This window comes from Tympanuchus pallidicinctus, unplaced genomic scaffold (genome assembly GCF_026119805.1).
Source record: "Tympanuchus pallidicinctus isolate F22 unplaced genomic scaffold, pur_lepc_1.0 scaffold23, whole genome shotgun sequence".
Classification (NCBI taxonomy): domain Eukaryota; kingdom Metazoa; phylum Chordata; class Aves; order Galliformes; family Phasianidae; genus Tympanuchus; species Tympanuchus pallidicinctus.
This window is the reverse complement of record NW_026294740.1, coordinates 6,779,763-6,802,512: the sequence shown is the minus strand read 5'-3', so window position 1 is coordinate 6,802,512 and position 22,750 is coordinate 6,779,763. Positions and strand designations below refer to the sequence as shown.

The window sequence follows — 22,750 nt, the reverse complement described above, 5'->3', positions numbered from 1 at the left end:
AGGATAATCCCCAATTGCCCTTTACAATGGTGTTTCACAGACAGTCACCTTACTGTGTGTCCTGGGGTGAGCGCGGTGGGCAGGGCCAGCTTGGCTGTGCTGAGACAGCTCAGTCCTGCAGCCAGCAGCAGACTCTGGGACAAGGTGCTACCTGAGATCTGGCACGGTCTTGAACATGCATGAATGCCACCGAGATCAAGGAAACTTGCAGAGCAGCCAAAGTGCTCATTTCTGAGGGCAAAAATAAATTATACTTATCTGCCCTCCTCACCTTGAGGGAAGAACTAAGAATAGAAGTAAATATGCACACTAATCAGTTGATTTCCAGGAATCCCAGCTTACCTACCAGCATTTGACATAGGAGTAAATGTATTTCTACCAGAAATTCCTCATGAGAACTCAGCTAAACCACTGCACCACCCTGCAGCTGATAACAGCCTTTAGCAACCAACAGTAGAGATTTTATTTTTTTTTTTTACCCCCAAGGATAGCAGTATTTGTCCTCCTTTACTTTGCTGATTTGTCCTTTACCAGCACTCCAGGAAAGCTGAAATGAAGCTTGGCTCATGGATGTAGCTGAGGTAATTGTTTTCCTCTTTATGTTTTTTTTTATCATTTCAGAAGTTAGAGACATGTAAAGACAAAGCACCTTACTTACAAAGCTTTCTGATGAAAGGATGAAATGCGGTCTGTACTCTTCACTAAAAAAAATACCCTCAGTTCTACAAAGGCTTCAGTTTTCTAACAAGTTTTATATTCAACTGCAGCCAGCTCAAGTTTGAAGTGCATTAGATTGTTACATCAGCAGCTTAACTACTGGGTTATTAAAGCGCTGATCAGATGAGTGAAGAACCGGAAACATTTATTGCAATTAAGAATTTTAGGAAATACCTTTTTTAACACTTGTAAAAGAAACACTTGTGTGTACAGATATTGATAAATGGTGCAAAAAAAAAAAAAAAAAAGTTAGAAAATAATTGTATTTAAATCCAGGTTGCCTGTATTTCTGAACATGTGCTGCTAAGGCATAAATTATTGGCTTAGTACACACATTATGGCCAAAATTCACTTGTCAATGTTCTGCACATTGTCAGATCAGCTGGTCACAATGGCTTTGTGTTCTAGAGGAGCTGCTTTATTCAAACAAAGATTTTGCAATTAGCTCACAAACGAAAATCAATTTGAATTATAGAGCTTTCTAATACAGAGCATTTGTCTGCTCTGAATCGATGCAAAACCTTTGCCAGTAAACACAGAGAGATGGAAGTGTGGAATGTGCAAAAGTTTGTTCCTACTCACCCAAAGTGATAATATTAAAATAAGTGTTCCAAGTACTTCATGGCAGCAAAACCCAGAAATGAGAAAAGAAAGCTTTTAGAAAACAAAGCAGCACATGAAATTCATTACCTGAGTATCATATCATTTTGGCTCAGAAGTGCTGCCAGGGGGACACAAGAAGGAAGGAAAGATCCCATTCCTCACACATTTGTTACGATCCAGAAACTTTGCTTTCTTGAGAAACTTCTGCACTAAAATCACTGGAGCTAATATTGCAGAAAACTTTTGGGCATAGATTTCTATTATTCTCCTCATTTAAATTTTTTCATCAACTACATAACAGAAAGTGTCAAATCAGCACTGAAGATTCCTCTTTTTCTTTCTGTTCTTCTCTTTCCATTGCCTTAGAGAAAACTGTGTCTTAGTGTTAAAGCAGCGAGATCCATCCAACTTAAGCAAAGGTTACACAAGCTAATACAATTACTACGGTCTCCATATTTTCCCAATAATGAATCTAGCTCTAATTCAGAAGATATGCCCTGCCTGGGAAACAATGTGAGGTTGAATGAGGACAGAGCAATGAATGAGATGTCATAAAAGCCTGACGTTCTTGAGTGCCAGCAGAATGGTTCTTTTCTGATGGGTGCTCTTGGGTTGCTAATTTGATACATTTGGAGCATTTGGTATACAGCTGTTCAGCTCTGAGTGCAACGGCAAGCATTTTCAAGCTAAAACCACAAGAATGAACCGATGAGGCCATTTGGAAGCCATGTTCAGAGAACTTACCTCCTCTGAATACATTGTTAGATTTTAGGAGCAGAACCCCCCTCCCTTCCCTGCTGGTTTTCCTTTTGCACTTCTCTAAGCACCTGACCTTGCCAGAGATGCAGATATTGTAAGCAAAGAAGCTGGGAGCAAAGTTTTACCATGCTGGGTGATTCCAGCGGTGGGGTGGAGGGAGGAAAAGGGGTCTCATTCCACAAACAACTCCTTATTCTTCATTAGAGAATCTGTAGCTATAGCAATTGATATGGACTCTTTCATTTCTTCCCTAACACATGCACATGCAGTATGCAATATGCTTTGCTGACATGTTTTACTGGCAGGAACCAGCTTGGGATTGTCCAATAGGAGGAGATAAGAATCAGTGACTGTTTTTCCATAGTTGATTGGTTTTGTTAACTGTTAACCTGTTTACTGATCTTGTGGTAGTGGATGACATCTATCCGAGCTGTCACAGAGATATTCAGTGCACTGCATTAAGGTGAAGAAGATCAAGGCCAGTGTCATAGACATAAGGAGAAGGTGTTTTGGTCAAAGGGTAAAACGTGTGAGACTGGAATGCATGATGAATTTCCTCTGGATCAGTCACTGAATTAACCTGAGTTTAGAACTTTCATCAGCAATCTTGGGCGTGTTAAAAAATTGGGAATGAAATGTGGATTCCGGAGGAAGGAAATACCAAAAGGGGAAAACCAAGCAGTCTCGATGGACTGAGTAATGGAAGTGGGCTGGAAAATTAGTAACACATAGTGTCAAACCACAAGTGGTCATAGCAAGAACTTTTGCTATATATTCAGAATACATCAGATAGAAAAAAAGAGAGAAGAGGAAGATGTGGTTATGAACAGTGGAAAAAGATGAATCCAATCCAATGTATCAGAGGAGGTAACTGCAGATAGGAAAGTATTAGAGTAGTTGTAGTACTGTAATTACATTTTTAATTGAAAGACTATGAATTTTTTCTCATATTCTTTTTTTTTTTTTCCTTCTGAACTGTAGTAATTTCCTTGACACTCTGCACATTTCTCTATCTTTGATTGCATGGAAAATCAAACATGAAATTGGTGCTAAAAACGGGGTGCACAGTTTGTTCTTTAACCAACTACTGAAACCTTCGTTGTGAAGTGCAGGAATCTGGAAATGACCACCAAAGAAGAATCAGTGTTATTACATTGTTTCTTTCTCCTTTTTTTTTTTTTTTTTTTTTTTTTTTCCATTTTCTTTTCCCCCTGGTATTTCTAGAAAATGTTATGATTGACTTTTATGCCATCAGATTGCTGACAGTAATTTTGCATCTTCAGTTTCTTGATTTTTGCCTCTTAATACTTGCGCTGCTTTTCTATAACCATCCTCAAGAATTAAACTGCTTTTAGAAGTCTGTCAAGTTTGTTCAAAGTTCAACAGATTTGAAGACAAAAAGGGGAGACCAATTCACAAAAATGGGCTGATTACTGTTTCAAAAACTGCACATCACGTGCCCTTGATAACTTTTGCTAGGGCATCTCCTTAGATCTCATTCTATAGATTTCTCACTCCCTTATAAAAAAAAATGAAAGAGAAAAAAAACCCACAATAGTAATTTCAGCAACCAACTTTAAATATTGTGCTTGAGCTCCTAAGTCAATTTGAAGAAAAACACAGAGAGGAGAGCATAGCCATACAGAGCACATGTAAGACTGATATCCTTCTTCCTCTACCCTTCCCCTCTACTACAAGCATTCAGTGCCAGTTATTCTGTTACATAGCTGTCTCTGAAAGCTTGCATATGCAACTTTATCAGGATTCTTATGTTTCTTTCTGCCGCTGATGTTTCCATCCATTCCTGCATTTAAGAGTAAATCAAATATAAAGTGATGTTCACCATGTACATGCTGTGCACAGCACACTTGCCTGCCTATTTTTCACTTCCTTTTCACATCATTCTTAATAGGCCTTTAAGGACATATCTGTATTCCCGCAGTGTTATTTATGGTTCTGACATCATCCCTCAAGGTGAACAGTACTTTGCTGTAGAGTATTTACTCTTTTATAGTAAATCTGCCTGCTGCTTTCTATAAAAACAGGAAAACAGCTGCAACTTTTATAGGTGAGAATGAAGGTTTCTCCCCCCTCCTAACATACATTTCATCATGGGGAAGTTAAAAGTGATTCTGGGAGGAGAAACACAAAGCATGAGTGTGGTCCTTCCTGACTGAATTCTATCTGTATTCCTTCAGCTGACATTAAACAAAACGCATAAAGCCTCAACAGATGTTTTTATTATCATGCATTACTTATGTGAATGCAATATGGGCAAGCACAGTACTAAATAAAAGAATGAAGTGACCTTGGACCATGGGAGTAGGCCTTTCTTAACAAACATCTTGTTAAGTAGTTAAGTGTATGCACAGTGTCTTTGAATTAACCAGCACAGAGCAAAACAAAATCTGTACAGAAATACAGTCAACAAATCACAGGCATTGGGTACTTTTACTACAGAGGCATGGGAGATTCAGAAGGTTTAACAGCTTCTACTTGCCTCTCCAAGAGCACATTTGGTAGAGAGAACTTGCAAATACCATGTAAAGAGTAGCTCTGGAGTGGTTTCTAGCACCTGCATCTAATTAGAAACAAAATAAAGCATAATTATTTTTAGTTATTTTTTTTTTTTCTGTCTCTTTTGTAAGTGCAATTTTAAAAGGAGTTGCTTATGCTATTTCCACTTGCATCTGATCTGAACAAAGTGTGATGCTGTAGTGCACAACACGTGCTTCAACCCCAACTGCCTCCAGCGCTTTATGCACTTAACACAATGAAGCTTTCTGACAGCTGGAAAGATCTGAAAGGCTGGGGGAGACGAATGGAAACTTCTTAGTATATTACCACCTCTGGGATATGTCTTTGTATTAGCATTTCAGATGAGGAATTCTTATGAATGAAACCCCTCATCAATGATTATCAATGGGAAGAGTTCATGTGTCAGTCCACTCCAGTTAGTGTGTATTTTGTTAAATTTCATATACTTAGAACAACGTGGAGCAAATCAGGGTCAAACCAAGAATCAACATTGTTTTAAAGCAAAATATCTGCTTGCTCAAAACATCAGTGCCCTTAAATGAAGCACTGAATCCAGATTGTCTTTACCCCTAGACTGCAGTCTCTGCTGCTGTTTAAGTCTCCTAAAAGTCCATGCAAAGCCTCAAAGATCTTGCCCAAAATGCTCAGTATAGTGTTTACCACATTATATGCTGCTCTATGTGTTATCTCAGAGGACTTTTAGGCCCAAGTCTGAGATTTCTCTTCCTGACATAGGCAATCCAAAATATCACAGTTGTAATAGAGCACTGCTGAACTCCTCAAGGCTTCAACGGAAACTAGAAGCTTTATTTTCTTAGCTGGCTGGTCAAGCATTATGTCTGAATCTTTGGACAACTTTTCTTCCAAGTGCTCTCCATGAAGTTAATGGGAGCACAAATGTGTTTAAATAAAGACAACTTATGGAAAACATTCATAAAGATAAACTTGTCTCTCGTGATCTGTTTGGCTGATGTGTGTAGACTGGACACTGTCACTACAGCTTCATAAGAACTTTAGAATTTGCTCCCTCTTTTGTTCCACTGTCAACTGGTCAAATATTTCAAACATTCTCCCTTAACAAATGTGCCCTTGTGGGGGAAAGTCCATTAGTAACAGAGTACTTGCATCTTGTCAGGACCAGACTTCAATGGCTGTTTGAATTTTAACTATTATTTGCTAGCTGTTCCTGCTCAAGCCAACTACATCCATAATAAAAGCCATTAAATACCAAGTAACTGGCCTCAGTGTAGCTGCAGGGTATAATGCTGAGTATGATCTGAATTTATCCATTGCAAAGCAAAGACTTTGATCCACACAAACCTTCTGGAGATGGAAACTATTTTTTGGAAGGAGATTGCCTATTGCAAGAATAAAAGTATTCTTCTTTGCCACAGGGAAGATTACGTATAGTCTGAAGGTAACTTGACAGATTGTGAGCCATTTTCCTATTTACAGGATGAATGAAGACAGTGTAAAATATTTGGTAGTGATTTACCACACTAAACATGAGACAAGGCAACCTGGTGTTTGAATCAGTGGCAATGCACACTGTATAGAAGACAGAAAATGCACTGCATTGGCTCAGCAAAAAGCAAGGCAGCTGTCAGATTCCTGGATAAAAAGGCCATGTGAGTCAAGCTGAACTCTGCATTTTTTTGTCCCTTGCCATTATTGCTGCTCTCTGAGAACCAGAAAGCCCTCACTGCACAGAAAGCGTAACTGATTATCGCTGCCCAGTGATACTGCAGGGCATGAGCAAAGGAACTGCAGCAAGCACAGATAGAATGGTAAGTTGTTGTGGTTCACATGGGTAAGTGGGGCTCACATGTGGTTCATGTGGGCAAGTGGGCACATGAAGCCTTGATTGTGCTATATCAGAGAACACACCAGAAAAACTCCCAGAACATCCATGGGTCAGAGTAGGTGATTAAAGCCTCTTCTCATCCCAGCAAGGAGAACACAGACACTGCTCAATCACAGCTTTGTCCTGCTGTAACCTAAGAAAGGAGGCTGAGATAAAAAGGGGATGTGTTGTCCATGTCCTGAGCAATAGTTGAATGAAAGCATTGCATCACAAACCAATGGAAAAATGGCACTGCCCCTTGAGAGATCTATCTTCCCCAGTCTTTATGGTTTTTTTACAAGGATGTGGGGTCTAAGATGAACACTGGCAGCATTTCCACTTACACAACAAATCTGATTCTAAGCCATTTAAAGTGGTTAGGAATAATAAATCAAAAATCTGTAGAAGAAAAATTAAAGGCATGGTGATCAATATGAGAAGAATGTGTATCTCTCACGTAGATGTGAGGTAACAGAGACAAGTAAAATACTCAGTGCATGAAAGCAGAAAGGTAGGACAAAGGTTAAAATAAAAGTTTTCTGGTTATTTACTCATGACCCAATCAAAGTCAACTGAAGAAAACAGAAAGCCTTAGTGAGCTTTGGGATAGACTGCTAAGACATTTGCACATCTTAAATGCTTGCTGGATGCAACCAGTGCACTGAGGCCAGAGTGCTGAATGCAGAATTAAAAATAAACAACACATTAGCTCAAATGTGAGCATAACACAGAGCTCACAAAGCAGTTTTCCATACAAAGCCCTTAACTCACAACAAAACCGACAACAGAAGAAAAAATAACACAATCAAAACCAAAATTCAGCCCTCACAAGTGATGTTCAAAACAATGCTTGGCTGGAGAGATGAGTTTTACACCATATCCCAAATCCAAGCAAGCTCCACAGCTGGAGACACTAATCTGAAAATGTTCACTGCATGAACTGATCCCTGCAGGGGTCAGGAAGAAATTTATTTCCCTGAAGAACAATAACGTATTGGCAAGGTGTACCACAGGAATGCTTCACCTTTTTGAACCAGCGAGTGTTGCTGGTGGCTGGATAGCAGACTTGACAGACCATTACGTATCATCTGTTGAGGCAATATCAGTGTAATATTGAAGGTGGCCCTGGAAAAAATGTTTAGCTGAAAGAACTTCATATTCCTGTAGGAATAGCTTACTGAGGCTTCACTAGCAAGTTACTCAAGCTGAGATTAACAATACTTTGCTCGCTATCTTAAGTAAATCATAACACACTTTGCTTTGAAGGTGCTTCACATAAAGCATGCAGCGTGTGGGGGAGCAACAGAGTTCACCTTCTTTGAATTAATTGACTTATGCAAAATTGGCTCTCTTTTTCACTGAAAAGCATAATGCTGTGTAATTTCCTGGGGCTGGAAAGCACATTCTAACATAGGTTAAAACTTAAACTGCTTCCAGAGTGCTTGGATCATCCCTGTGTTTGAATGAAATGTGCTAGCTGACATTTAGGCCCAGGAAAGCCCTGAGAAAGCAGATAATCACAGCTATCCAGTAGTGGTTTTCACAGAATGATATTAAAGTGCTTGAGTTACAAGACTAATTTGCTTCTGTATATGTTCTTTTTTTTTTTATTATTCTATTAGAATCAGCTCAGGAGTTTGCATGATTCCAGTGATGTTGAATGGGGATTAGTTTGAAGTGAAAATGTGTTTTCCATTTGTCTGAGAAAGACACAACAGGGAGCAGAGCCCAGGAGATTACTGAAAGCTCTGGGTGATTCTGAGAGGCCAAAGGCCGAGTGACTTCAGATTTCAGTGGAGTGTAATAATCCCTTAGAAATGCACAGCCTGGTGTGTCTGATTGTGCAATTATGGTATGGAAACTGTAGTGCATTTCTGAGCTGTGGATTATTCACTGTGTATCATTAGCACAGGTATGATACCAGCGCTGGGCACTCAGCAGTACCAGCTGCATCTGGAGTTACCTGCAGAAAAAACCTCCACTTCCCTTTTCCCTGCTTCACTGGGATGTAGTGTCTCTTCTTAAGTTTGACAGCAATTCAACTACAGAGTAGCAAACAGTGTAGCTGATTAGCTGATTACCTGATCTGTGGATGACGAGTTAGCCATTTTTCCCACCTCAGGATATTTATGCAGTTATTAGTGGGAATAAATAATTGTTATTTCAGGGATCAAAGAGGCTGCACTGTGCACTGTTTTCCTATTCTGTGCTATCTGTGACATATGGTAGACTTAAATCTTTGTACTTATCACATGCCTTGCCAACGCAGGAACATATTGGCTTGTTTCATAATGTGTCTTTTATTTATTCACTTCAATTTGGTTGCTAAAACAAACATTTTCCTTGTCTGCATAGCAGTGTTTTCTGTGTGTTTCTACAGGTGCACTTAGCAGCCCCATGATTCTCCCTGCATCCATCCTGAATGCCAGCTCCAGATGTGGGTGCCCTGAGAGATATCTCAAACATCTCTGATGCCAGATGTGACAGACCTGAATCTGGGGAGCCTTCTCACAATGACTGCTCAGCATCTCATATCGAGAGAAACTTGTTGTGTCTACAGGGGCAGCAGCACCCATACAATCCTTAATTATACTTAAATTTTTGCTTTCAGAGAGCCAAAATACTTTATCCACGATGGGAGTAATACAATAATGTTGTCCCTACTGATTTTTCCTTTATTCCAACTATTTGCTAGCTGCCTTTCTGTGGATAGATTTGAATGCTGTTAGTGACCTTGTGAAAACACTGTTGTCATTACTACAACCAGGTCATAAATACCCCTGGGCACAATGAAATGTCTCACCTGCAATTCTTCAAATAGTTTCCACTGCTGTTAATACTTTGAGGTGTATGAGGTCTCGCACACGTCTATCCACTAAATAGCTATCACCTGCACACAATATTTTGGCATCAAATATCTTCTACATAGAATTCATAGAAGTCTTACTTGAGGATTTATCAGTGCACCAAATTCCTGATTTCCTGGAATAGCTCATCTAGAGGGAGAAAAAATCAGCTTCAAATGGGAAACGGAACCTTTCCAAAGTTCATTGGTGTTGGAGGTCAAGTTTTAGTTCAGCTCATTACAGACACAGATGTTAAATTCAGATTAGGAGTTACATTTTGGAAAAGTTTAAGATGTTTTGGGATCTGTGGTTTTGGCCTAACCCTCTCTTTAATCAAAAATGACATCCCTGGGCAAGAGAGTCTTCAGCTTTTTCGTACCTCTCAGAAACGTGCATTCAGACATACAGAAGCTATTTCAGTCTTGATGAGGTAACTCAGGTCATGTTTATTACCACGGCACAGTTGAAAAATCTCCTCCTGTTCAGACAAAAACCCTCTTCCACACCCACATTTCATTTTTTGCCTACAACTTTTACAACTTTTTGGGGAGTGTTTTGTTTTAATGAGGAAAAGAACAACACTGTTTCATTATGATTGTCAAATCAAATACATCACATTCAAAGAAAAAAATTAAGTGAAGACTTTCTCTTGTTTGTCAGCTGTGGCCTCTGTGAAAACAGTGGTTACTATAAGTGAGATGCTTTTGGATGTGAATGTTTTCCTTTGAGATCTTTTTAATTACTTCTATGAGAAGCACAACGACTGAAATCATGTTAAATTTAGAAAACAGCTTCTTCAAGACTCCGCAAGAAATGCTTGCACACTCATTCAATGCAGGTTTGTATTTTGTTTATCCCACTTAAAGGGCTGAAGAGTCCTAACATACACCTTACGTGAAACACTAAGACACCAATATGGACCTGTGGAAATACTTTCATGTGGTATCCCTGAAAGATCTGACTCTGTGTGCTTTCACCTTCTGAAACTTTCTGGTCTGAAAGTGGTGCTTGGTCTCTTTGCACAGAGTTCAGAATGCACCACAGAGAAGGGCACCAAAAGAGGGACTGCGGCAGAAAGCCAGCTTGTGCAGGTCAGGCAGAACTGCCTCACTGCTGTGCTGTTCTTCAGCCACCTGCCTTCAGAGCAAAGGCTGGGTTGTATCCTTGTTTAAACAGAAAAAAAACAGCAACAAAACATCTTATATAGCAGTCAATTTACAGGATTGTATTATAATCACAGCTAAAAATCTGATAATTGTGATGTATGATGTAAACAGCATTTATGAGTACTTATAAAAGTGAACATAGCTACTCAGTGTTATTTCTTCCTAGCAGGTAAATAAAACTTTCATTTTATATGTGGGTGAACAAAAGACTTGGCCACAGCCATGCGAAACCTGGAACTGACCCCAGACATTCTCTGTCTAGCATTACACAAGGTAGAAAAGGAATTTACTAAATATAGTATTTTCTGCCCAATATATGTGCCAAACAACTGGAAAAAGAAGTTAAAAGGATACACATGAAAGAAAAAGAGTACCTCAACTACTTTATGTAAAGAGATGAGAGAATTTAGTTTGAGTAATTTCAGAACAAAATGATATCAACAGATTGGACAACATTCAGAAGTGACCAACAATGATTCTGAGCTGGAGAGACTGATTCATAAAAGTAAAGTAATACTGCTCATTTGTACATCTTGTTTTACCAAACATAACATCAGCGTTGGAAAGGGATGGTTTAGTGGGGTATATGAAACAGCTATAATTAAAGGGATGAGGTCAAGGAAACAAACGCCCCAGATAGCAGGGAAAACTTTCTGACAGTGCTATCTCTTAAGCTGCAACACTCTGCAAGGAGAAGTGATTGAGGCCACATCTCCTAGAATAGTTGAAATTAGATTAGCCAAAGCACCAGAAAATGCAGCACAAAAAGCAATCCTGGCTTGGCAGGGGAGAGGACAGGATTAGCAGAGGTCTTTCCTACGGTTACAGAGGAGCTGTTGTAGGGGTTCAGAGTTATTTTTGTCTTTTACAACAACTGTTTGATGAACGACTCCATTATTTCCCAGCTGTCAATGAATAAGAAGAAAGTGTTTCCCGTGGAGTAAAATCTTTCCTGTAAGGTAAAGAATCAACTGGAGAAAAATGCCAATGTCACATTCCAGTGCTTCACTCCTTATTGTGCTTGGCATGTTGCTTCCTCTGTCCTACACAGCAATTGGTCCATACCAGGACAGAACCAGCCTGTTCTGTCTAATAAAATTTTACTGCATTGCTTTTCAAAATAATTTCTACACTAGCACTCTGAAAGCCAGGAAGGCACACAGGCAAGAAAAAACATGCTTACAACTCATTATGAGAATAGTTGCATAAAAGAATTTGACAATGCAGCACAGTTTGTCACATCAGTTTCGTTCCACTAATTGTTCCTTTTTTTATTTAATGAAGAACCATCACCCTAAAATAGACTGTTTCCATAAGAATGCACAGAAATGAAATTGAAAATAAAATCATTAAGTCTTATTATCTGTACAGCCACGCCAAATTCTTATGTTTTTTTTTCCAATGACCTTCTCAAATTCCTTTCTCCGTGTCAATTGTGCTCTCTTACATATTGCGGGTAAGGAGGCAAAAGGGGTGAAAGGAAGTGGTCAAACCACCATGTTCTCTGGTGTTGCAATAATGGGAAGCTGACCATTTTCAGCATTGTCAGTAATTACAACGTGGGTTCAGCCCCTGGAAATACTCTCTCATCAGCAGCGTGCTGTTTGTAGTAAGCCCCCCTCAGTCCTTGACTTTAAAGAAAATCTATCAGAATCTAGGCTGGAATTTGCTTTGCCTCAGATGCCACAGTTCCCCATTTCGGGTTATGGAAGCAAAGCAGCTTCTGAGGTGACTCAGTAGACTAACAGTGCCCCATGCCTTGCTACAGACTTCTGGCTCTTGCTCAGCCACCTGACAACACAAACCTGTCATCATCCCTCATTTTTATGTTTTTCCTAAAAGTAGGCCCTGTCACAGGAAAGATGAACACTGTTTAACTCAGTCTCTCGCTTTCGGTCCCCACCTGAACTCTACAGAACCCTGCACTTGGGCTGGAGGCAACCATGCAGCCCTGCTGTTAGAGATGGCTCCCAGCTGCTCCTCAGGCCTCGTCTGAAGCCCTGTCAAGCTGCTAAGGGCTGCTTCGCCTCCCTCACACACACTTTGCCTTCATCGTTTCTGTGGGTTGTTCCCCTCCCTCTTCCTCCTGCTCTCCCTCAGAGCTTCCATAAGCACAAAGCTTGCAGCTGTCCTCAAGGCGCCATGCTGGTCAGGAGGGTGGGCCAAGGGACTGCATGAAGACCCAAGAGGTGCAGAGGAGACCTTAGGGACATGTGTAGGCCGTGTGCTGTCATACCACTGTGTATGAAGCACTAAATATCCCTCCTATGGCCTGGTTTGAGGAATTCCTGAAGGTATCCTGGGTGGAAAAGGATCCCATTATATAGCCTGTGCCCTCAGGCAATCCGTTCTAGAGCCCATTGAGCCTTTATGGACTGGTGTTTAATTTATTAATTTTACTATTTTTGTAATTTTCCCATCACAGCAGGTTACAATGCTGTCTCTTCCAGGTCACCCTAATTTCCTTTTCAGTTCCAGTTCAGGTATCTCCTTGTTAAGGGCAGAGGAACACTGGTTCTGAAACAAAGACAGGTTTTTGCAAGGCCCCATGAAATCCTGGGATCTGCAGAACAATGGTGTACACCAAAGGGCTCCTCCACTTCGTCCTGGACATGTTGGAAAGTAGAGGAACTGATTCTATTTTCCAGGTTCCAAATTCACTTAAACATATAAAGAAACTCTCTTTCACAGCATGGAAAACACAAGGAGAAGTCTATGTTTCACAATGGGGAAAAATGGTTTTTAGATGGCTGTGAATGAGCTGTTTAATATGAAGAGAGACAATCTCCATTTAATTTCCTCTGTCTCCAGCAAGATAAGTCCATCCTCTTCTTATATCAATGGAAGTTGTGGTCCATAATTTCTCCTTCCACCCTTCTAGATGAACCTAACGTCCTTCACTCTTGCACAGGTTGATGAGGTAGAGTCACCCTCACAAAGTCAAGTGCAGTTCCTACCTGTTCAAGTTCCGTTAGCAAACACCACCCCAGAAGGGCCTGAGAAAAAGGTGGGTCACAGCCAGTCACAGCCCATTACACGCACTTAAAGGCTGGTGCATAGTCAGTGCACATTGATCCTTCAGGCACAAGTTCCTTTTTAGGCCATGCATCTCCACAGCATCTGCACTTGCAAGCAGTGACAAACAAACACCATCAGGCTGGTGGGATCGACTGCTTTTGTACTGTCTCATTCTGTGCACCTTCTGTTTGCCTGTTCTATTCTGATAATGCTGAAAAGATTCCAATTTTTAATGGGGAAAAAAATGGAAAAGAAAAGCATAGTGCCATTGAGTCCTAAGAGTGCCATTGAATCCCTAACTCATTCCCCAGCTGTTTGCTCTTAGGCACTGGGGAGTTGTAAATAGCTGGAAGCAAGACTGCAGAACAGTGGTATATACATTTTGTAAATGGAGCTCTGAGTAATGTCCTGGTTTCAGGACCAGTGAAGTCAATAATGGCCTAGAATATACCTCCATGTGCAGATTATTATAAAATGGAATAATAATAAAAGGGGTTCTGGATTTTCACAAGTTCAAGTCATAAAGAGGAAGGAAATTATATATTTACTCTGCCTTCCAGTCATTTTTTGTAGCTATATTGATACTTTTCTCAGAGAAGAGAAGGAAGAAGCAATGCTGTCATCTCTGGAGGAAGAAAAAGGAGAGAAAAAAAAAAAAAAAAAGAAAAGACTTGAGTCTAACTCCAGTTCTGTAGGCATCTTTCAAGTTTAACAGTACTGCAGTCAACGGCAATAATCATTTAAGCAAGTCAGTATCTTCCAGTGGCTTCCAATTATAGACAGTTTTGCAAATAAAGGAATCAGTGGCAAAACCACTGTTGATTATCATGCATTATTTGCCAGAACAAGTCATATTTCTTCATTACTACTAAGCAGAATTACAGTGAGTCATTCTATCAGAAAATCTGAACCATGCGCAATATTTAGGAGTAACTGTTCTATATAATATGGCCTAGGGGGGGAAAAAACAAAACAAAAAGCATCAACAAGAAAAGACATAATGGAGCCATATTTGTTATGGAACTGAGTACAAAGAATTGTGGATACACTGAGGACTATAAAAATAGCAGAGTCCTGAAACCACATATTTGCGTCTGTGTGTATTAAAAAAAATCAGTTAATTGAACTTTCCCCGTTGGATTGTGCTTTGCTTTTTTTTTTTGAGTCAAGTGGAATTATATTAATGGAAGCCATTTGTCAGCTTTGCAACCCAGTTTGCTCAGCACAAAATGGGTCCAACTGTTCTTACTGCAAGGTAGAATACATGGAATTGTGGAATTTCAAGATACTTTGTTAGTCAAGAGCTAAATTTCTCCTCTGGCATAGATGTTTTTTGAACCTACCTTGAAGTAGATTACAGATGACATCTTCATTCTGGTGGATGGATGACAGATGCTCTCTTATTGCTGTGGCTTACCCCAGCACTACCACTTTGACCATGAGAAGCTCTAAGATTGTCATGGCACTGTTTGAACAGTCAGAATAATCTCTACAATGGGCTGTGGCCTTCACTCCTGCTGACTTCTGAGAGACTTCTGACTGGTAACCTGCAAAGCACGTCAGAGGCTTTGCAGAGTAAAGAAGATAGTGAGTAAAAAAAGGACTCTCTGAATAAATTGAGGCTAAAAAGAAATACAGCATTGTACAAACAACAGGCCAGGCAAACAGTGATTGATTCAATGCAAGAAGAGACAAAATGGAAAGACTACATATGCAACTGCCACAGTTGGAAGTGGTGTGCTTTGCACATGCTATGAAGCTCCAACTTGTGTGACAGAAGCAGTCATTTGCAGGAAAAGAGTATGTCATATTATCTACTCCAAGATGATCTTGTTTTCATTTTTATCTGGCGTGTGTTGTCATCTCCTGCTTTGTAGTGCTACAGACTGTATTTGCTACAAGCATGAGGCTACACTCAGCAGTGTGTGGTAATTAAGCCCTTTGAGGGTCATGCATATTTTAATTATTATTTCATTGTCGAAAGCTTTCCCACATGAGATGCAGTTTTGTATCTCATGTGGGACTGAAATAGGGGTCCTTCCTTCAGAACACCAAATATTAAGCAAACATTAATTTATTTCGAGCTTTGCACATTTTAGATGAGTGTAAATCAAAATGTATAGTTGGAAAAAAAATTTCCTCCATGTATTGGAAAGTTGAACTGAGACATCAGAGCTAAGTGACAAGAAGTGGTGGCTACAACAGAAAATGATTAAATGATTTGTTTAGCATTTATGTACTGTATGAGTGCACCTTGTCTGTGTTAAAGTAAAGTAATCATAGGTTTTCCACCAGCAAGGGCTGTGAATTTTAGCTGTATTCCCTTCTGGGATTCTGAAGTTCTCAGGTTCCGGCTTACACAACAGCAGAGTCTAAATACAGACCAGTTTTTCATCCATGAAATGGAAGTTAAATAACACTTGACTGAAGTAGACAAAACAAGAAGATACGTAGACTAACTGGAAACATCAAGATTTGAAAATTACCTGATAGGAAAAGGGAGGGAAGGGGGATCAAAGACGTCCCAGGGAATGAAAAATTCCTTCACAGCACTTCCTGTTCTCTCTGTTATGCTAACCAAGGTAGGATTAGGTTTCAGCTGCCAAAAGAAATAACACTTGTAGATTTTTTTTGGTCTAGGGAAGTGGGATAGAAAGATTTAAGACAGCTTTTTCCGAACTATTTGCTTTTTGTCAAGCAGTCAAGTCTAGTTATTGTTATTAATTTGTATTACAGAACTACCAAGCTGAGACTGGATTTCCATTGTATTAGGTGCTGCACAAATATCCAGTCAAAGGCTGGTTTTACCTCAAAGAGCCCACAGTCTAAATAGAGCAGACAGACAAAGGGCACTTTGCCCTGAGTTGTATAGCTGCTTAGCAGTTGAGCTAGGAATTATCTCTCCTGAGTCATAGCTTATACCTTAGCTACTGAAGAACTATTCCGGAGAACAGAACTGTCATTAAAAGAAATGAGCTTGCCTTCTTGTAAGCAAACATGAGATTGTATGAGAGTGATCTCATGAAGTTCATTGTCACCATGCAAGCAGATGTTTATGTGTCTACATTAAAGTGGAGAGGTTAGTTCCTTGTGTCATGTCTCTGAGATTTCAGGGGAAAATGTTAGGCATAAAAAAGTGGTTGTTGGTTTTTTTCAGTGTTCGTGGAGCTCTCCAAAATCTGTTAAGAAACTGCAAGCTGGCCTCAGCCTTTGATAAACTATTGTCTGAGTCAGCTCCTCTAAAATTACAAGGAGTACTTAAAGGACTTTGAGAGCCTGGACTGCATCTGTGCTTCTGTAGATCTTTGGGGCTCCAGATATGAAGCCTGGAAGGTAGGGAGAGATACCTGAAACTATGCTGAGTCTTTTGAAGCTCCTATTACTTACTATGTCTTACTTACTTACTTACACCTTGGCACATGACAATGTAACTTGGCTACAAAAAGTTGCCATCCCTTCTTTAATATATACTGGAGGAGGGACAAAGGCTACAGACCAACACATCTCTGTCCCAGGTCTCTTCTTAGCAGGACCTGAGGTTGAATGCTGCATGTTGTGTGACTCGGACAGAAAAGGAAATTGCATTTTCATGTTAATATAGAAACAAAAGAATTTTCTTTATTTCTGTAGAAATAAATTGTCAGCACAACAGAATGTATTGACTTGAACCTGTTTATTCCTAAGAGGTATTTCAGTGGATAATTCCAAATCGAATCCTGTGTGTAAATATTTGAAGTACCATTTGAATTGTGAAGGGCTTTTCTTACATGGCAGAATTTCCTGCCTGTTGTTTTTGAAATCCTAACTTAGATGTGCACAGGTGACTGTAGCTGTCTGCTGTGCAGGTCTGAACAGAGAAGTAGTGGGGCAAGCAGCAGATTGGCTGTCGCCCATTTCTCAAGATGCCAGCCGTTATCAAAGCAGACCCTCTGAGTTTGCTCATAGGAACAAGCTGAGGTAAATGTTTAACTTGAGTCCTTAGAATCTATGGCTTGCACCTTTCTTTATTATTAACCCAACCCCTGTTTTTCTTTACAGTTGCACAGCTGCTGGCACACAAGAAACAAAGGACCCTTGACATAGCTTCCTCATGGTGGCATGAGTAAAGGTAAAGTACCTTTTATATTGCTTCCATGCCTATGCATAGGAGAGAATGATTGCATATTTCTGCTTGCCTTTTCTTTTAGGGCAGAACAGCCTGCCAATAACAAGCACTGCTTTCTTGTGCTATTTTAAAAGTAAATAACTGGATAGATCCAGATGACTTCATCCTATTTTGACGTAAAGTGAAAAAATGCATATATACATTCTAAGAGTAAAAACAGCAAATTCATTTGGAGATTCGCTTTTTCAGATACGTGCATTTCCATTGCTCTTCTCTTCAAGCTAGTAGCCTTACCTCCGTCACTACTGTTTTCCTCTTGTTTTCTGTATTGCTGAAGTCTGAAAAGATCTGCCTCTTCTCCTTATGCTGCACTATCGAGATCTGAATTTCCGTGGCTCCTTTCACTAAGCTCACAAAAACCAGATGCATCATTTGTTTAGTTTGCATTCTGCATCTTCCTTGATTTTTTTTTCTCTTCTCTTGAGTAATCTGTGAACTGTATAATAAAGTGTCTTGGTGAGGCAGGCACCCAGCAACACTGTACAGAAATAACTGGGACACTTGTCTCACAGTTGTTCTGTTTATTATGTCAGTAGTGTGAATACTTGCTTTAAAATAATGTTAAATACCTGTGTATGCTATGTGGAGGCAAAATTGGTTTGGAGAGAGAATGTTTAACTTGCTCAACTCATTTTTATTTGCTGTGACATAAACTTACATGGAAGATGGTATAACTGAGCTTTAGCTGAAGTAATGCATCAGTGGAAACTAGAGTGAAGATCAGAAGAATGACAATTTAAACAAAAAGCTAAGGCATCCAGAAAATACTGTTGCTTGTGTTGTGTTAGATATATGTGTGCATGTATACTTAGATAAATATAACATATTTTTAGCAAAAGTAGTTTAATACAAGTATATTTAACAAATTTAATCAAAAGAACCAATTTTTTCTTGTCTCCAACTGCCTGGAATATCATTTAAGTCCATGAATGTATCCAGCAGGTCAGGTCTGAGCTCCATCTGAGCAGACAATCTCTCAGCCCCAATACATTCTTTAGGAAGATCCAGGTAGAATCTCCTCTTTGTTCTCATTTGTGCATGTGGTGTCTTATGAAGCTGAGCATTTCCCAAATTACTGACTGCCACTTTAAAGGAGATTTCTACAGACACTGCAAATACACTGCTAGCATTTTGCTTTATATCACAGAATCACAGAAACACCAAGGTTGGAAAAGACCTACAAGATCATCCAGTCCAAGCATCCACCTATCACCAATAGTTCTCACTAAGCCACGTCCCTCAACATAACATCCAAAAACTATTAAACTAACAACAAACTATTAAACTGTTAAACTAACAATTACAGCGTGGTATGGCAATGAAAGTATTTGGCTTGTAAGTACTTAGGAATGTGTGAGGAAAGGTTTGTGGGCACATTGTGAAATGTGAAAGTGTGTGATCAATAGCAGTATGAAGACACACTGTACTTCCTCAAAAGAAAGTATAAATAGCTGTTTGGGAGTAGTTCACACATCTCTGATTCTTGTAAGCCTAATAGATTATGAATAAGACTCTGTTATTCCCTGTTACAATGAGATCCAGCTGTTTGCATAACCCTAGAGATCATTGGCACTAAACTCAAGGGATATGCAAGGAAGATAATCACAGACAGAATGACAGAATCTAGCTATGATTGATTTACTGCCATCGAAGTTTACTGAAATGAATGCTAGTGTTGGTGAAATAAATTAGTATGAATTGGAAGGATGTTAGAACATGGGCAAAAGAGACTATGAAAATCTGAGTCATAAGATAGAGAAGGTAAATTATTTGCATTCATTTCAAGAGACTGGCATCTTGGTTATAAAATGAGTGGGATGTCAATTGTGAAGCTCTGAACCTATTTCTACAGTGGCTGAATTCAGATATCACAATTTACTCAAAGATCAAGAGAGAAACAAGCGAAGAATACACAACAAAACACAAGCCTGTTCTTTAAAAGAATGGCTGAATTGGCAAGTTGATAAAGAACATTGTGTTTGTTCAAAGGTGACCTAGGTCAGCAGAGGACAAAATATGCCTTCTTCTTCATCAGCAGTTGAGTCTTTGTTAAGGGCTCATGGATTTCTCTATTTCCTCAATATATACTTTTTTAAAACCTGGCAATTCTACAAAGCATGTGTTGGACTTTAAACATATTTGCCTAGCTTATTCTGAGTGCTACAAAATGCAAATAAAGACGCTGGCATCAAAAGGGGATGGAGTGCTTTGAAGATGAAGGGCTTGACAGGGAGCCAAGGAGCCAATGGGCCACTGAGAACTGTAATTCCCATAGGTCTGTAAGGACGCTCTGCCTGTTTGGTGAGACCAAATATGCACCAAAAAGGAACTGGGGAATCTCTTCACTGCTTTTTTCTGATAAACTCCTTAGGCCAACAGAGTTGGATTAAAATCTTACTTGAAGGCTGTTCAAGAGGAGAAAGTGTGAAATGAGAACTGGCAAAATTCTGTATTGCCTGTATTAAAAGTGGACAAGCTCATTGTGCCTGCTGCTGTGACAGAAGCAGCATCAAGAATCCCAGCCCAACACGGTTTCTCCTGTTGCTATTCATTGCTTTGCTATTTGTTTGTTTTTCTTTTTAGTGTAATGCTGACAGCCAGTTCTAAAAACATTCTGGTGATATTAAAGGATGTGATAGGGAACCTTATCTTGTTTTATTTTACGTATCAACAGAAAGCAGAAAAACACCCTTCTCCAGCACAACTGCCCCATCTAGGCTCAGCAGCATTATTCTGACAATAAATGGATTAAAATTTCTTTGGAAAAAAGGCAAAGCCATAAGTCACTTTTTTGCTTCATTCCAACCCTTAACATGCTTCTCACCTCTCGTGTAACTCCACAGCAAAAGAATAAATTGGCTAGCAATGAAGTACAGTATCAAGTGTTAAAATGTAGTGGAATCACAGAAATAATAGTAATGTTATTGCATGATGTGATCAGGGTTCCTTTTTGAGAAACTAATGATGTTAAAATAAATGGAATTATGTTACTTTTCATTTTTTAAGTCAGTAAATTCCAAAAGAGGATTTGCCCCTTTTCTACAATATGCTTAAAGACTTACAGTGCACGATCAAATGCAGATTTATTAGGGGCATGAGGGGTTGGCATACGGCATTCTCTGCTCAAAGCTGCTCAGTGCCTTTTTGTTCTGGTCAATGAGGATTTCTTTCATTTTAATTATTATTTCTAGACCATATGTGGCCTTGCATTTTCCAGAGATTTTTTTATTGCACACAAAAAGCGATTAACACTTTACTACTAGTAGCAAGGTAAACTGATGTTACAGATAAAGAGTATGATAGGATCTAGAAAATGTGAATTAGAGAAAATATTACAAAAACAACTCCAGTGCAAGGTTTTCCCTACTTTTTATTGACTCAGTAAGTGAGAATACTTCCCCTGACTTGAGTGGATGTTGGATCAAATCACAATGTCTCTCTAACTCTCCCCCTCTGCTGGCAATTCAGCTCTTGCTGTGCTGCCAGAGCTGCACAGTATCTTAGAGCTTTTCAGAAAAATCCTTTAAGTCATACAGCAGTACTTCTCATTTGAACCAAAACACGAAATACAGAAGAAAACTGTGGGCCAGTGGGGAGCAGAAAAACTACACAGATGATGGGGAAGGACAAGTAGATTCTGTTGTCTGAATAGTATCTATTCACTTTCACAACCAAGCAGACAGGCTGTGCTTGATAGCATGAGATCAAGAAGACAGTATTTCTGGTTCAGACATAAGGAGAGCTCAGTAAACACAACCTGGAGTTTTACTTCACTTGATAGCCCAAATCAATTTTCACTACTAAGCCGGCAAGCCACGATGTTCTTAAATTTAAAGCACAAATAATGTACAAAACAGCAAAGTGCAGACTAGATTTTTGTAAGCTTCTCCAATTTACAGAATGCAAAAGGCTGGCTCACTGGATAGTTCTATACAAAATGTTTCACCTGTATGTGTACATGATGTGATTTCACTGGTGATATAAGCTGGCTTCACAATAGGGATCAACATGATGACACTGACAAAATTATTTTCCTGCTTATGCTTCATGGCCTTTCTTGTTGCACATTTTTTATTATTATTAATATTCTGCTCTCCACAGTTCTCTACTTTGTTCAGCACAAAGGCATGGACGTTGCCAATTATAAATGACAAACTAATGAAGGAAGAGAAACCCACTTCTTAAAGTAAGTGAACTTTTCCAACAGTATTTAGAAATTACCTCTCTCAATAGAAACAATAATTTCTGTTCAATATTTCTTCTGGTCAGCTATAAATATGTTTAAAATACGTAATACAAAAAACTGGGATACTGTGGAGACCCTGATTTTGATAGGAATGTAAGATTCTCCATCTCTGATGGAAAATTTCTCACCTGAATATAAGTATACTTTATATTTTTGCAGTCATAGGAGGCAATTGATTCCTTGATATCAGTTTGAAGAAGGCTTTGTTTCCCCCCCTCCCAAACCAACTTTAAGGAATAAATTGAGGATGCAATAAGTTTATTTTTTTGGTACATAGATTACTTTGCAGTAGCGAAGTCTGCAGCAGAGTTACCCAAAAAGGAAATTATGGATATTCATGAGAAAGGCAGATGTTTGTCACTGATTAATCAAGTTTTAAGTTTCATTAACCCAATTAATTGTTTTATCCAAATTAATAGATCAAGTCCAGAGATTGTATGGCTGCTTAGTTTTCTTTTGGCATAATTCTATACATGGAAATATGTTTTGTTTTTGTTTGTTTGTTTCTTTGTTTAGAAGAAAGCATAATGAATACATTAATGAAAATAGTATTCAGATAATTCTTTCAAAAGAAAAAAACAACAGTTTTTCTCTATATTCTTTTAATGCTGAAAGGTCTTTGTAAAACTACATTCAGGAAAAGCTTTTGCTAGCCTGGCCTATTTCCAAAATTCAGACACTTTCACCTTGTCTTTTGTTCCTAGCTCAAATTCAGAAAATCCTCTTCGGTTAATTTGTTTTCCAGCACAAAATCAAGCGAAATGTAAAACACCAGAAAGGCATTTTCTTCTCTACTTTGCTCCCTGCCGTAGAAGAACAAGTTAATCCCGCTCAGCACGAGTGGGCAAC

At 39.1% G+C, this 22,750-nt stretch overlaps 1 protein-coding gene and 1 long non-coding RNA gene across 13 annotated transcripts in view; both read left to right on the top strand.

Annotated features, from left to right (window-relative positions):
• Positions 1–319: 319 nt before the first annotated feature.
• LOC128083154 (uncharacterized) lies at positions 320–11,831 on the top strand. Its single transcript, XR_008207969.1, has 2 exons — positions 320–581; positions 8,841–11,831. It is a non-coding gene; the product is annotated as an uncharacterized LOC128083154 (long non-coding RNA).
• A 5,492-nt stretch (positions 11,832–17,323) lies between these two features.
• Positions 17,324–22,750, top strand: part of KCNJ16 (potassium inwardly rectifying channel subfamily J member 16) — a 36,249-nt gene continuing 30,822 nt past the window's right edge. For 5 of the 12 annotated variants that reach the window (XM_052687956.1, XM_052687951.1, XM_052687955.1 and 2 more), the window contains exons 1-3: positions 17,356–17,447; positions 17,529–17,598; positions 21,757–21,841. The gene's annotated coding sequence lies outside the window, so the exon portion shown is untranslated. Of the gene's footprint in view, positions 17,448–17,528; positions 17,599–21,756; positions 21,842–22,750 lie in introns of all 12 variants that reach the window. The other 7 variants (XR_008207952.1, XR_008207950.1, XR_008207951.1 and 4 more) reach the window with 4 other exon arrangements.